The 12608-nt window shown below is 36.4% G+C and overlaps 1 protein-coding gene across 13 annotated transcripts in view; it reads left to right on the top strand.

The window, feature by feature from the left end:
• Positions 1–12608, top strand: part of PRLR (prolactin receptor) — a 151407-nt gene that overhangs the window by 104195 nt on the left and 34604 nt on the right. The window contains exon 1 of one of the 13 annotated variants that reach the window (XM_082782991.1): positions 160–182. The exons of 11 other annotated variants lie outside the window; for them this stretch is intronic. The gene's annotated coding sequence lies outside the window, so the exon portion shown is untranslated. Of the gene's footprint in view, positions 1–159; positions 183–9612; positions 9733–12608 lie in introns of those variants that run through there. One more of the 13 variants, XM_082782989.1, reaches the window with a different exon arrangement.

Genomic DNA, 12608 nt, shown 5'->3' with positions numbered 1-12608 from the left:
GTTGATCTCATTTATATAACTCATTCCAGAAAAATTAATCAAAATTGTTTCAAGTTAAGACTGCTGTGAAGAAACAGCAGTAGCTTACTTGAGTTCCTCTCTATGATTGATGAGAATTTTGTTTCCTTTTGCAGAAATATACAAGTTCGTATTAACTTGCTGCTGACCTTCTGTTTTTTTAAGTAAGTTAAGTGCATTTTTCATTTTTCCCTGATTGCTGGTACTTAGCCAATTTGAGTGAAGGAACTGCAGTTTTTAGTTTGTGCAATTTTCACTTGCTTCTGAGAGTGTGAAAGGGCAACAGACATCATAGTAACCTAAATGACTGTGCAGTTACAGTATAAGGAGGTCAGCCTGAAATTCAGATATGTGCTCCAGGAGAGTAAAATTTTTGGATAGCAACTGAAGAGTAATGACAGCACAGTAGAGCAGTGGACAGAAAGGAAAATATGGTTCCACATTTTCCTGATGGCAGCCTTCCGGTATCTGTAAGGAGTTTATCAAGAAGATGAAGCCAGGCTCTTGCCTCAGTATATGGTAGGACAAAAATTGACTGGTATTGTAATGAGAGAGGTTTCAACTGAATATAAAGGAGCATTTGTTCACCTGAGAACAGTCAAGCAATGAAACATGTTGTCCCAGGAAAGCTGTGCAGTGTCAGATTTTGACAAATTTTCAGCTATGAATGGATAAACGGTACACAGCCTCGTCAGGTCTCATAGGTGACTGGTTTGAGTTACCTCCTCTTTTGGAGTTCTTCACTGGCAGTGCCCCCAGTTAAAAGTAAAACTTCAGTAGCTTGGACCTGCCTGGTCTTATCAGTCCTGCCAATAAGATTTAACTGCCACCTAGCTTATTGTAGTCTAGCTGCATCTAGCTTAGTGTAGTCAACACATAGGGGAGAATAGGTGGATACAAGCGCTTCCTAAAAATAAACCTTGCAGATGTGTTTACTACATACTATGTAGCTCCAAATGTTCGCATAACTTCATGGAATTGTAAATAAACATGCTGTATTTGGTTTTCCACTTTCCTAACTTAAACAGCTGTTGTATGTCTAGAGTTAAGGTCAACTAACTTGGCTTTCTTACTTGTGTTCAAGCAAATACCACTTATTTGTTCTTCCAGACTGATTTTTGAACGTTTCTTTTGAGTGGAAAGTTAAACAAAGATATGCTTCTGCATGTCTAATTTGAGAAACATGGATATTTGGCGGATTTCAGTCTCCAAGGATGGTGACTCCACAAGCTCTCCTATGCAAGCTTTCATGGTTTAATACAAAGCTTATGAAATACCAATTAAATTGCTGAGTAATTGATTTCTCTATAAAAAGAATTGCAAAAGAGATGTTGCTTTCTCCCTTTTCTCCCACAACTTCTCTTCTTCCTCAGCCTCCCCTGCCTTCTGGATGTGTGCACACACACACATACACATAACAGGTGTTGGAATATTTTCCTTTTATCTCTGTCTACTGTACTTCTTCTGACTACTTCAGCTACTTCTCTCTTCTTCCTTTACAGAGGTCTACTCTTGATCTTTTGCTCTCCCTCCACACCTTATACTGCATAATCTCATCTGAAAAGATAACTTTATCTATCCTCTTTGTGTTGATTACCCATGAATCTACATCTGCAAACCTTTCCCTTTGCCTTTTAACCAAATAAAAATATTGGCCAGCCTCTCTGATGTTTCTTTGTGAATTTATCATCAGCAGATCAAGCTGGACATGGCTCAAGGACAGTTCTTGATTAGTCACCCAAATCCTTTGTTTCTCACTCTCTTTCTTAGCTACTGTAGAAGTACAGAACCACCCTGCATCTTAAGCAGCAAATCACTTTTCAGATATGACTTCACATCCAGGCTGTCTTGCAGATTCTTCTGGGTTGCTGCTGTAAAATACTGTGCTTTCTGCTGACTAGATCTCTTCTTGTGTGTTACACTAAACAGCCTCAGAAAAATAAAATCAAAACCATTCTAAAATTACAAAATAATCATTGGAGATTCTGCTGGATGAAACTGCTTTTTGTTTGGTTTACTAAGGAAGTGAGGCTGACTGATCTCATAATCTATAGTCTCTGTTCCCTCCAATAGCATATTATCCTGTTGCCCAGTTTAAATCACATTTAAAAGAGGATAGAATTACCAAAGAATTTACAGAATGGAACATTCTTACAGAAAGAATGGAAATGTACAGTTTTTTAATGAAAATTGCCAAATGAATGGAAAAGAGAGAGACCCTAATTAGTGCCCCTCCTTGTGTTGTAGGAACATTGTGCAGAATTTCATTAACGTTACATTCCAATAGGCAAAAGTCAGTTAGACAGTCAGCATGTCTCATATAGAAGCCACCACATGAGCTCCATCCTTTCTGTCTGTTAGCCAGTGGAGTACCATGGAGGATGTCAGGAGGGAGGAAGCTGGTATTACAGTGGAAAGGTGAAACAAAAGAGAATCAGGTTTTATTAATTCCACTGCTCAAAGAATAACATGTTTTTTTTCCATGCTGGTCTCTGCTTTAATCATGTGTTATTGCCATGTTTTAGAACTTAACTCCTGTTGACTCACTATTGCAAAACTGTTTCTGAAAGAGCTTTTGTTCTCTTAGAATTACAGACTTATTTTATTCAAGGGAACAAAGTGTCAGCAAGAAATGGGCAAGAAATATTTGGTGCAACTCAGGGGATAAAGGAGAAGCAATATCTCTAAGGCACTCATCACATCCTGGCACTACTCAGCAAAGGTGTAAAATGGAACTACTTGAAAATAATTTTGTTTCTTACCAGCTGTCTATGACTCAAACCTCATCTCCTGTCTTGAGAAGGATGGAAAAAAAAATCATTACAAAATCCAGGATAAGAGTTGTCTTATTCCATTCTGCTATTATCATAGCTGGCACAGAGCCCATCTCCCCAATTCACAATGTCCTTAGTCAGATACTCCACCCAGACTTTATAAGCTTGTACTACTTTCATCATATAAGTCAGAGGTTTTGCTGGGTTTTAATGTCAAACACTGTCAAACATATAATTAAAGCTGGAGGAAAAAACATAAGCATTCATATTATATAGGTGCTAGAAGGGACAAAGAATCATGTTCCTCAGTAATGTGAAGTGTGCTGTCACTCTGAGTTTTTTGTAAAGTGATAATTAATGAAGTGTTTTAGGATGTAATTTCAGTGCAATCACTCAAAGAGAAATACCAGACATATTAACATTGCTGGGGATTACCAACCTGCATGCTAATGGGGGGATAGGAATAAATAAATAAATAAATAAATAATGACAAAGCATTTATTTTCCATGCAGTTAGCCAAACACAAGCAAATGAACTTTCTGAAGAATGACAGTGTGTTCCCAGGTTGAGAATTTATATGGTTTATTTAATGGTTTGGCTGTAAAGTCAAAAATAAAGTGGTTTGTAAAGGAATTCGGTCATTGGCTGCTGCTCTTGTTATGAGCACAGCTCCTCTAAAAAAGGAGTCAGAATTTGACTAATGGAAAAATATCATATAAAAGAAAATAAAAAGAGATTCAGGATTAGAACCAGAATTTCCTGAACTTCAGTGCCAGTTCTTATACATGTTCACCAGTGGAAAATGAGCATAGCGGAGCTCTAGCACAGTTTATTTCAGAACTGGCCTCATAATCTCTCCCTAATAAATGGAATTAGTAATATATTTTAGCTTTGTTTTTGGAATGTTGTCCTGAAGGGTCTTAAGGGTAAAAGTATCCAGAGTGTTGTGTCCACTTCTGGGCTCCCTGGTACAAGAAACACATGGACATACTGGAGTGAATCTAGCAAAGGAGCACCAAGATAATTAAGGTACCGGCATATTTCTTGTATAAGGAAGGTCTGAGAGTGCTGGCAGTGTTCAGCCTGGAGAACAGCAGGCCCAGGGGGATCTTACTGATATGTGTAACTACCTGATGGGGGGGAAGTAAAGAAGTTGGAGCCAGGCTCTTCTCAGTGGTATCCAATGAGAGGGCAAGCAGCAATGGGCACAACTTAAAATACAGGAAATGCCCCTTAAATGTAAGAAAAAACTTTTTTTACAAGGGCAGTAAAATGGTTGAATGGGTTGAGAAGTTAGGACTATACAACAGAGAGGTTGTAGAGCCTCTGTCTTGGAGATACTCAAAACCCAACTGGACATGACGCTGGGCAGCCTGCTTTAGTTGATCCTGCTTCAAGCAGTGATGTTGGACTAGAAAACCTCCAAAGGTTCCTCCCAGCCTCATCCATGCTGTGGTTATTTGCATTTTTTTGAAAATTCCTGGATTTTTTATTTTTTTTTACAATTACTTGGATTATTTATTTATTTATTTATTATATATTTTTTTACGATTACTTATAACAAAATTGCTACTACAATTATTTCTGCTTTCAATCTAAAGACCTCAGAGTATCTTGGGAATTCATTTTATCAACACATATATTATAAATGTGATTTAAAAGATTCACATCTCTGTGAGATTTGGTGTCTGAATTTTGCAGGTGTAAAAGAGGTGTCCAATACCAGAGACTAAACTGTCAGCAGGGACAGGAACAGAACTCTGGAGCTGAGTTCTAGTTTACCTTCACCAGCAGAACATGCACTTGTTTCCCAACACTTCTGTCTTTTCTGCCTCTGGAACACTACCTGGAAGGCTTCGTCTCCTCCATGATTTTCCACCCTTGAAATTTATTTCCTTCTCCTATCCACAGATTTGTACTTTGCAACCTATGCTTTCACTAAGTAAACTAAATATAGATTTAGGTCTTAAGTAGCAGCAGCAGGTCTCCAAGCTGACAGACAGCTTGCAGAAATTACTCTGATTTTAACAGTTATGACCTGTATTACTGAGTAATTTTTTTTTAAGATAATGATATTAGCAGTGCTAGCTGTACTTCCTGCTGATTGTTTGCTTATACAACTGATGCATGTAGCCCACAATCTAGAGTATTTCTCCTGTCATGGTACCAAAAGCATAAATAACTTCCTACCACTTTAATTTCTAGTAAAGGACTGGTTATACCTAATTACTAAATACACTGTGGGCAAAAATGTATGCATTCAGTGTAATAACACTGATTTAATATCAGAGTGTGTACGGGCGAATTCAGCCCCATAGCAAAACTGACCTTGAGAGGCTGCTACTATACATTCCAATTCCTGCAGGGGGATGCTTGCTTCTTCAAGAATTTGAGCAAAGATTGTGTCAAAGAAGGAATTAATATGTAATTTTTTTTTGCAGTAATTTGCCTCTAGTTAGTTGCTACTGCTTTAAGACTCCACCTAATATAGAATATTTCACATGCAGCAGTTCATATTTTGTAGGTACTGTATGAAAAAAATCCTGAGATGCCATAATACTTAGCATTACAGAAATAAAAATAAACAGAGCAATGTGCATTTCCCATTAAATTCTTCACAGAGGAGATTGAGATATATTGGAAAAGAACTTCAGATCAATAGGACTCAAAAGAGTAAAGAGGTTCATACAGATAGCTTAGTAAAGTACTGAGGACATGTGCTTTTTTGCTGAGCCATGTGAATTACAAACATATCATTCTTAGAACTAATGCTTGACAATAACACTGAAATACAAATCTGACCAGCCTGTGAAATTCTCATTAGCGTGAGATAGTTTTAACAGGTGAAATTGTCACATATAGATTTGTGTGTAAAGAAAATACAGTATTAATGGTATCTTGTGCATATAAATTCATCACAGGGACAAATAGGATAACAAAAGATTCCTGAAAAACAGGTGGCCCTAATATCATGTGCCTCAGTAGGAGAGTCTTGCCTTTACCACACATAAGATCTTAAGACTGCTTTCTTCTTGCATCTGCCTATTTGCAATTTTCCCATGAATACATAATTGACATACAATAGAGCTTTAATACTATGCTAAAAGGAAATCTACATACTTATCAAGTCTTATAAAGTATGTGCTCAGATTGTGATTCTGTAAAATGAATCACATCATTTGTTTACGATTTTGAATGTTGCAAATGATTTGAAACCAAGAAGGTGATTTGTGATTGAGTATTGAAATGAAAAGGAGTGAGCTTAGGTTCATAAACAAGTGTTCATCCTAAGGATAAATGTTCACACTTTGTATAGCAACACGGTTGTTACTGTGTATATGTTTATTTGGAGATGCTCTGCTTGTGTATGCTACTCCACACACAATTGTGAAACTGTTCTAGGCATACTCAGGGATAAAGTAAACAGTCTTTCTCATATCAGAGCTTTTGAGGACTGAAAAAGAGCCAGTGACCTTTTCTTTTCAGCTGCATCTTTGCATACTTAAAAACTTTCAAGTACCAGTTTCACCCATCAAAGAATTAATTTTGTTTGAGCAATAAAAGAATTGGGCAATTATACTAGAGTTGGGAACAAAAGAGAAGGAGTAGTCTTTGAAAAGCGGTGCCCATCAACAACTTGCAGAACCTGTGTGCTTTTGCATCGCTGGAGGAGGAGTGTACCAGCAATCTCTTAAAAAACGCATCCAGTCAATTTGGTTTTCATATCAAAGATAAAACAGAGGTTTGAGATGTGGCTAAATGGTACTGTGCTTGTTTAACCTTCCATCACTGGGACATTGCTTATCTCTTGTCTGTATAGGATGCTACAACACTCATAATGTACTTACAGCTTCTGTAGAAGGATGATAACATGAGGTTAATGGTTGTGTTCAGATCTGTATGCCCGTGGCTCTCAATCTGTAATTCTTGGTACCTGTCCTGAGTAGCTCAGAACATAGTCTGGAAAGGACAAATAAGATGTGCAGCAGCATGTTACTTCATTAACAGTAAATGTCTGAAGCAGTTTAGGAACATGGCAGAGGTAGCTGTTGAACTAAGTATATTTTTAGTGTATTTTAATCAGCAGCATTTAACTATGAAAAAGAATAGATCTGTGGTACTGAACAGCTGGTAATTTTTCTACCAATCAGCATGCTTCAGAAAAGATAGCTGTGTAAATGAAAAGTAGGATAGCAAATGTTTACAGGCAGCTAGGGCTCTGAAAATGAGGTAAATATCAGTTTGATAAATCTGAGCAAGAAAAGCAGAAAAGCAGTACACTGAAAAGCTCCATATAATCCAATGGACTTCTGTGAGTCACTTGGTGGATTTATTTCTAAAATATGTGTTTACATCTAAAGATTTCTAAGTGTGTTATTCACCAATCCATACTGTCTGCAACTAATTTGCCCTTTTAAGGTCCTATTGCTATTTGCACCATCTTGAAAGACTACCTTGAGGCAATCAAAAAACCCGTTCTTCATCCAGATAGCAGCTTTACAAGTTGACTCTCCTGTGCTCTCTGAGCTGCACTTGGGACAAAACTTGAGGGGGGAGGAAGGAAAGGCACCAGGGGCCTCTTTTACCTGCTCTCCTGGCTAGGTCTTAGAGCATTAATAGTTTGTGTGTACTTGAGATGGTTTGTTCGGAGTGCTGATGGTAGCCACCCAAGAGTGTTATATGGGCAGACTTGTTGGGTTGTACCTATCCTTTTCTTCTGGAGGGGCCCCTCTTCACTCTGAGAGGCCCAAAGTTTTCAAATGGAAGAAGATCTTAAGGGAGACAGAGGCCTGACTGTTCAGGCTCAAGGATTTTGTCATGTCCCTTTAAAATGTGTGCATCGGATTTGCAAGTCTGGTACCAGTGAGTGTCTACCAAACAGTGTCAAATATATATCAGACATAGTTTCAGTGAGGCAAATCAAGGATTAAATAAAAAGAGCAGTTTAAAACATGGCTGTGTTATTCTTCAACATTTTTTCCATTGGCATTATATAAAATATGTTTCTAAGTAGGGTGTGCAGCCAAGATGCAGGCATAAGACTGTAAAAGGCACCACTGGAAATGCAACATGAAAAGATGCAGGTAACAATAATGATTGAAGGTGTGGATCCAAGTTTCAATAAATATGACTTTTATATCAAGTGAAAAGGTCAGTCTTTGTGTAAGCAAGGACTTAAAAGCCTGTGCTGTGTTATTACGTAAAGTAAAACTGACAGTTACAGCTTTTTTTCCTCCTGCCATTTCTATGTGCTTAAATGTCAGCATAAGGTTTTTATTTCAGGGATTATGGAAGCAATGTTGTGGATTAAACACAAAATGAATTTTATTACCATCTGAAATATGATTGGGTAACTATGGTTGGGTAATAAATGTTGATTGTAATGGGATATAAAACAAAGTGGACTGATGTTAATTACAGAGGCTAATGGCTGATTTCCAGTGGTCTAAATTACCATGCTTAAAATTATTTCAGCTGTTAGTAACATTTACTAGTTTGCTGCAATTTACCATGAAATCCACTATACCAAGGCCAGGCATGAAGGTTCCTACTGCTTATGCCCTCTCTTGGATTCCATGTAAATAACAAATACTTCTAAAAGTATTGATGAAGTCATTGATGTTTCAGGTTTATGACCTTCATACTTTCTCTCTCTCTCTCTCTTTTCTTCTTTTTTTTTTGACATTTTTGTGAGATATCTTTTATCCAAATAAAGCATGTGCATCTGACATTTCAGACGCTTTGGTATAAAAAGTTGTCTTTGTCCACCTGCAGTTCACAAGACTTTTGCATTTCAGTCAGTTTTCTTTTACATGAAAATCAGATCATTTTGCTTGCAAACAGCTCTGAAGTGACCCCTTCAGTACTCTACCTTCATACCTTCCCCCTTAGCCCTAACGTGAATGAGGGTTATATCACGTTGAATAAGTGTGCCACTTTAAAGGGACAGAACTCCAGAGCTGACTCCCTTGTTCCAAGATGAAGTCATGACCGTGTATATCAGTGTATAAAAGTAGATAATTACAATACACACCATGGTTCCATTCTGAGACTGAGTGCAAAGAAAAAATTCACAGTTGCTGAATCAAGTCACAGTAAAGAGTGAATCAAGAACATTTGCTTAAAAATCAGATGTAGCCTGATGCATTGATACATGCTATAGCAAAATGCCCTTCATTTCAGTTGCAGTTGTGTTTTTTTTTAATCACCAAATAAAACAAACATACAGAAGAAAAGTGTTAAAATCAATTTTACTTCAGTAGGTTGTGTATTTTTTATTCCATGAAAGCTTTTCTTCTCCAAATTCTTCTTAGTAGCTATTTCTTCATTATTTAATAAAGGAATGTACTAACTCCACAGAGGAGTCAGGCCAACTGAAACATTCATGTTAAATATAATTTGACATATTTGTTATTACAGCAGAGGTAAGGAAGAGGCTTATGTCCTTAGTCTGTTAAAACTAAACACTATCCATAGCCTGAAACCCAATATTATGTTTTTAATTATTCTTTATTCATGAAGCCATCTGTTTGCATTTGCTTCACAGTGACGATGCCTCTGTCTTTGCAAAATGGATTTCTTCAAGTAGTTTCTTGGCATGTTTCATTTTTCACTGTCAGGGGTGCAAGTATCACCTGCTGGAAGTGCATTCATCAGTAGGCAACCCAGCACTGTCCTTTTATCTTCAAAGGAACAGAACGAGTGAGTTAATGTATGAACGGGTTAATGAATGAATACATTAATAAATTTACCTTTAACCTCTGGAGATTGCAGTGTAAGTTTTAATTCCGTAAACAAGTACATAAAAGTCTCACAGCCTACAACCTCAGGGTCATTTCCTTATTCTTACAAAACAAACGAAGAATCCAAAATACATTTCACCATGTCTGAGAATCTCCAAGGAGTAACAGCCTGGGATGAAGATGGGGGGTAGATCAGGTCAGTACTATACTTCATGCAGTTTATCATGCAGAAATAAGAAGGGAAAATCATACTGCTGACTAAAGGGTGAATTCAGTTCCCTCAGAGATGCATATCTTAGCTTTTAGGAATTTGGTATTTTCTTCCCTGCAAACGTGTAATTAAATAAAAACAGTTTTGCTACAAGATGAGCATCTATGTGGAATTCAACAGGGTTGTGATACAGCAGTATTGATACTTTACCAGTTTGGCTCTCTAGGAGGTCAGAGTAATATGAGCATTTGATTTTCTATAATAAGAAACTATGTGGTTTCTACTCACATTAGGGATTAACACCAGCTATCTAAACACCTGCAGAAAATAATTGTATAAAATGAGTTAAACTCTAGTCTATTTAGGATTTAGGTGCCGAAGAATATCTACAAAATTCCAACAAGACTAGAGTTAGGTGGGATAAAGATACCTCCCTGCATATCCACATAGTTCTGATATTAAAGAGAATATAATGCTTTAAGTCAGCAGTGCAAAAAGATTAATAGTTTTAAGCTTGGTAAAATGAAGGTTGAAGGTTAAATATTGTTTTATTCACATTATTGTCAGTTCTTTCTCTCAAATAATTGTAAGAAAAAATTATCTCCATTTTAGATTAATGGGATAAGGGATTTCATTACCTTAGCTAACCAGTGTGCCATTTCATCCGTATGTGTCATTAGCAGCCTTCAGCATGCAACTATGAGGCTCTTCTATCAAGTTTGAAGCTTGGGGAATATGCTTCGGAAATGTTCTTGTTCACAGATCATAGTACATTGACAGTTTATACCAGTTTGGTTGGAGTAGTACTTTTTGGTAGTTGCGTTCTTTTATGGAGCAACTCTACAGTCACTTAAGCAGTACATCTTTAAGTGTACAGCATATACTTGGAAAAAGACAAAGAAACAGCTGCTTTTATGACCTCGTACTGAGGACCTCCTGAAAAAGAGAACATTGTAACAGCAAAACAATTATTTGTTCAATAGTTTTCTCTGCTCCCGCTGCTATTGTTAATTATTGAGTATATTTGTGATTGAAGAAAAAGATTTTTTTCCCCTGCAGCCAGGTTCCTTCTATTACAGCCTTACCACAATCATAAGGCTTTGAAGAGAGACTTCAGCCAAAAGGGGCTGTTTCAGTGATAGAGACTAAAAGAGTCTGTGCTAGAGCTAAGGTCACAGCTTTCTTCAGCATTACCATACTGATGCTTGCAGGCACTAAGATCTAGAGATTTTTTTCTCCTCTGCTCAACCCCATCACATGTTCACCAAAAAGATGTTATCTAGGGTAGAATCCAGTGGAAGAAGCTTTGAAAATCAAAGGGGGTACTAGAATATATTTAAAACTACACTTTTATCTAACCTTTTACTGCCCACTGCCAACTTTTTATTTGTTATTTCCCACTTCTCTGTCCTTCTGTATTACTATTTTCCCTCATATTCACTCCACAAATCTTTCACAATTTTCTTTGTTACTATGTTTCCTTTACTACTTCCAAAGTCTTGTTCCTTTGCTTCCTGAAAAGTTTTACTCATTCTAGCATGTCACCAAAAATATGAGGATAGTAAAAGAATTCATGCCATTGCATTAGTTGTTGAAATTCTGTGTATAATTGAAGATTATCAGAAATTTAACATCACATGTTTTCATGGGAAAAAAAAAAAAAAGTTATTAATGAGCTAAAATTATTTGCATACTCCACTTAGATTTCAAAAAAATGTCCTATTAGAAAATTTCAAAACAAAATGTTTTCTGTTGGAAGTTATTTGGTGATATTTATTACTTTTAGAATTTTGAAAATCTGCATGCATTGCTTTTAGTCAAAAAAGATTTTTTGACAATCTAAAGTGAAGATTTTCCAAAACTTGTTCTTCGTAAGTAGTTTCCATTTTATGGGATATATATATATATATATATCTTTTGGTAATGAAAATAATCTTTAGTTTCAAATATTCTTGTTTTGACCTGTTTGTTACATCCCTTTCTTCTACTCTGTATTTTTTGTTATTTTTCAGTTATTCAGGAGCACGAATTCTTCTTTGTACTATATTTAACACGGTCGGATTCTGTCTTTCTTCTCAGGGCTATCATAATAAATAAGATTTTAGAAAGTTGATACAGAAATACCTTGGTTGAGTGTCTTTGTTCTGGGTTATGCCAGTGATATGACCAATTCTATCATTAACCTTTCTGATCACTGAGATACAAACAATCCAGTAGCTACTATACAGCTAGTAGCGTAGTTGTAGTAAAAATGACCTTTTTAAGTCAGTCATATTACACAGGGATCTGTCACTAGTTCGTGGTATCACTTTCTGATGAAAGCAGTCGCGACAGAAGAATAAAATTTGGTGACAGGGTTGAACTTTTTTTTTTTTTTTTTTTTTGTAATTATAAGTTACAGAAATCTGAAAAAGTGGAGGAAGGTTTATTTCCAAACATAGCAGACTGCAGGAAAAAGTGATTTTCACAATTTTTAATTTAGCAATCGTAACTACATGTTTTCTGTTAGAACTAGACTCTCTTTTAAATGCGGAATAATTGCTCCATTTTTAAAAAGTCTTTATGACATGATCAAGATCTACAAGGCATCTTGTATTTTGGGAGAAATCCTTTATTTAGCCAACCTTGAGTCAAACTCTATTCCCAGCTCTGAAACTGATGATCAGATTCCTGTCCTCCTTAAAACAGGAAAAATTTCACTGAGCTCCATCTTTGAACTACTTTTCACCTTATGCCACAGTTGAGTAACTTCAGTGCAAACATATTTTTGCCATATTCAGTTGTATGTTATCTATGACATTTTATATATGCACATAAAAAATAAATTGTTTATTGCCCTCAATTAAATCTGTTCCTCTGTA

The sequence above is a fragment of the Aythya marila genome (genome assembly GCF_965140915.1).
Source record: "Aythya marila genome assembly, chromosome: Z".
NCBI classification, from domain to species: Eukaryota; Metazoa; Chordata; class Aves; order Anseriformes; family Anatidae; genus Aythya; species Aythya marila.
This window is presented reverse-complemented; position numbering and strand designations above follow the sequence as displayed.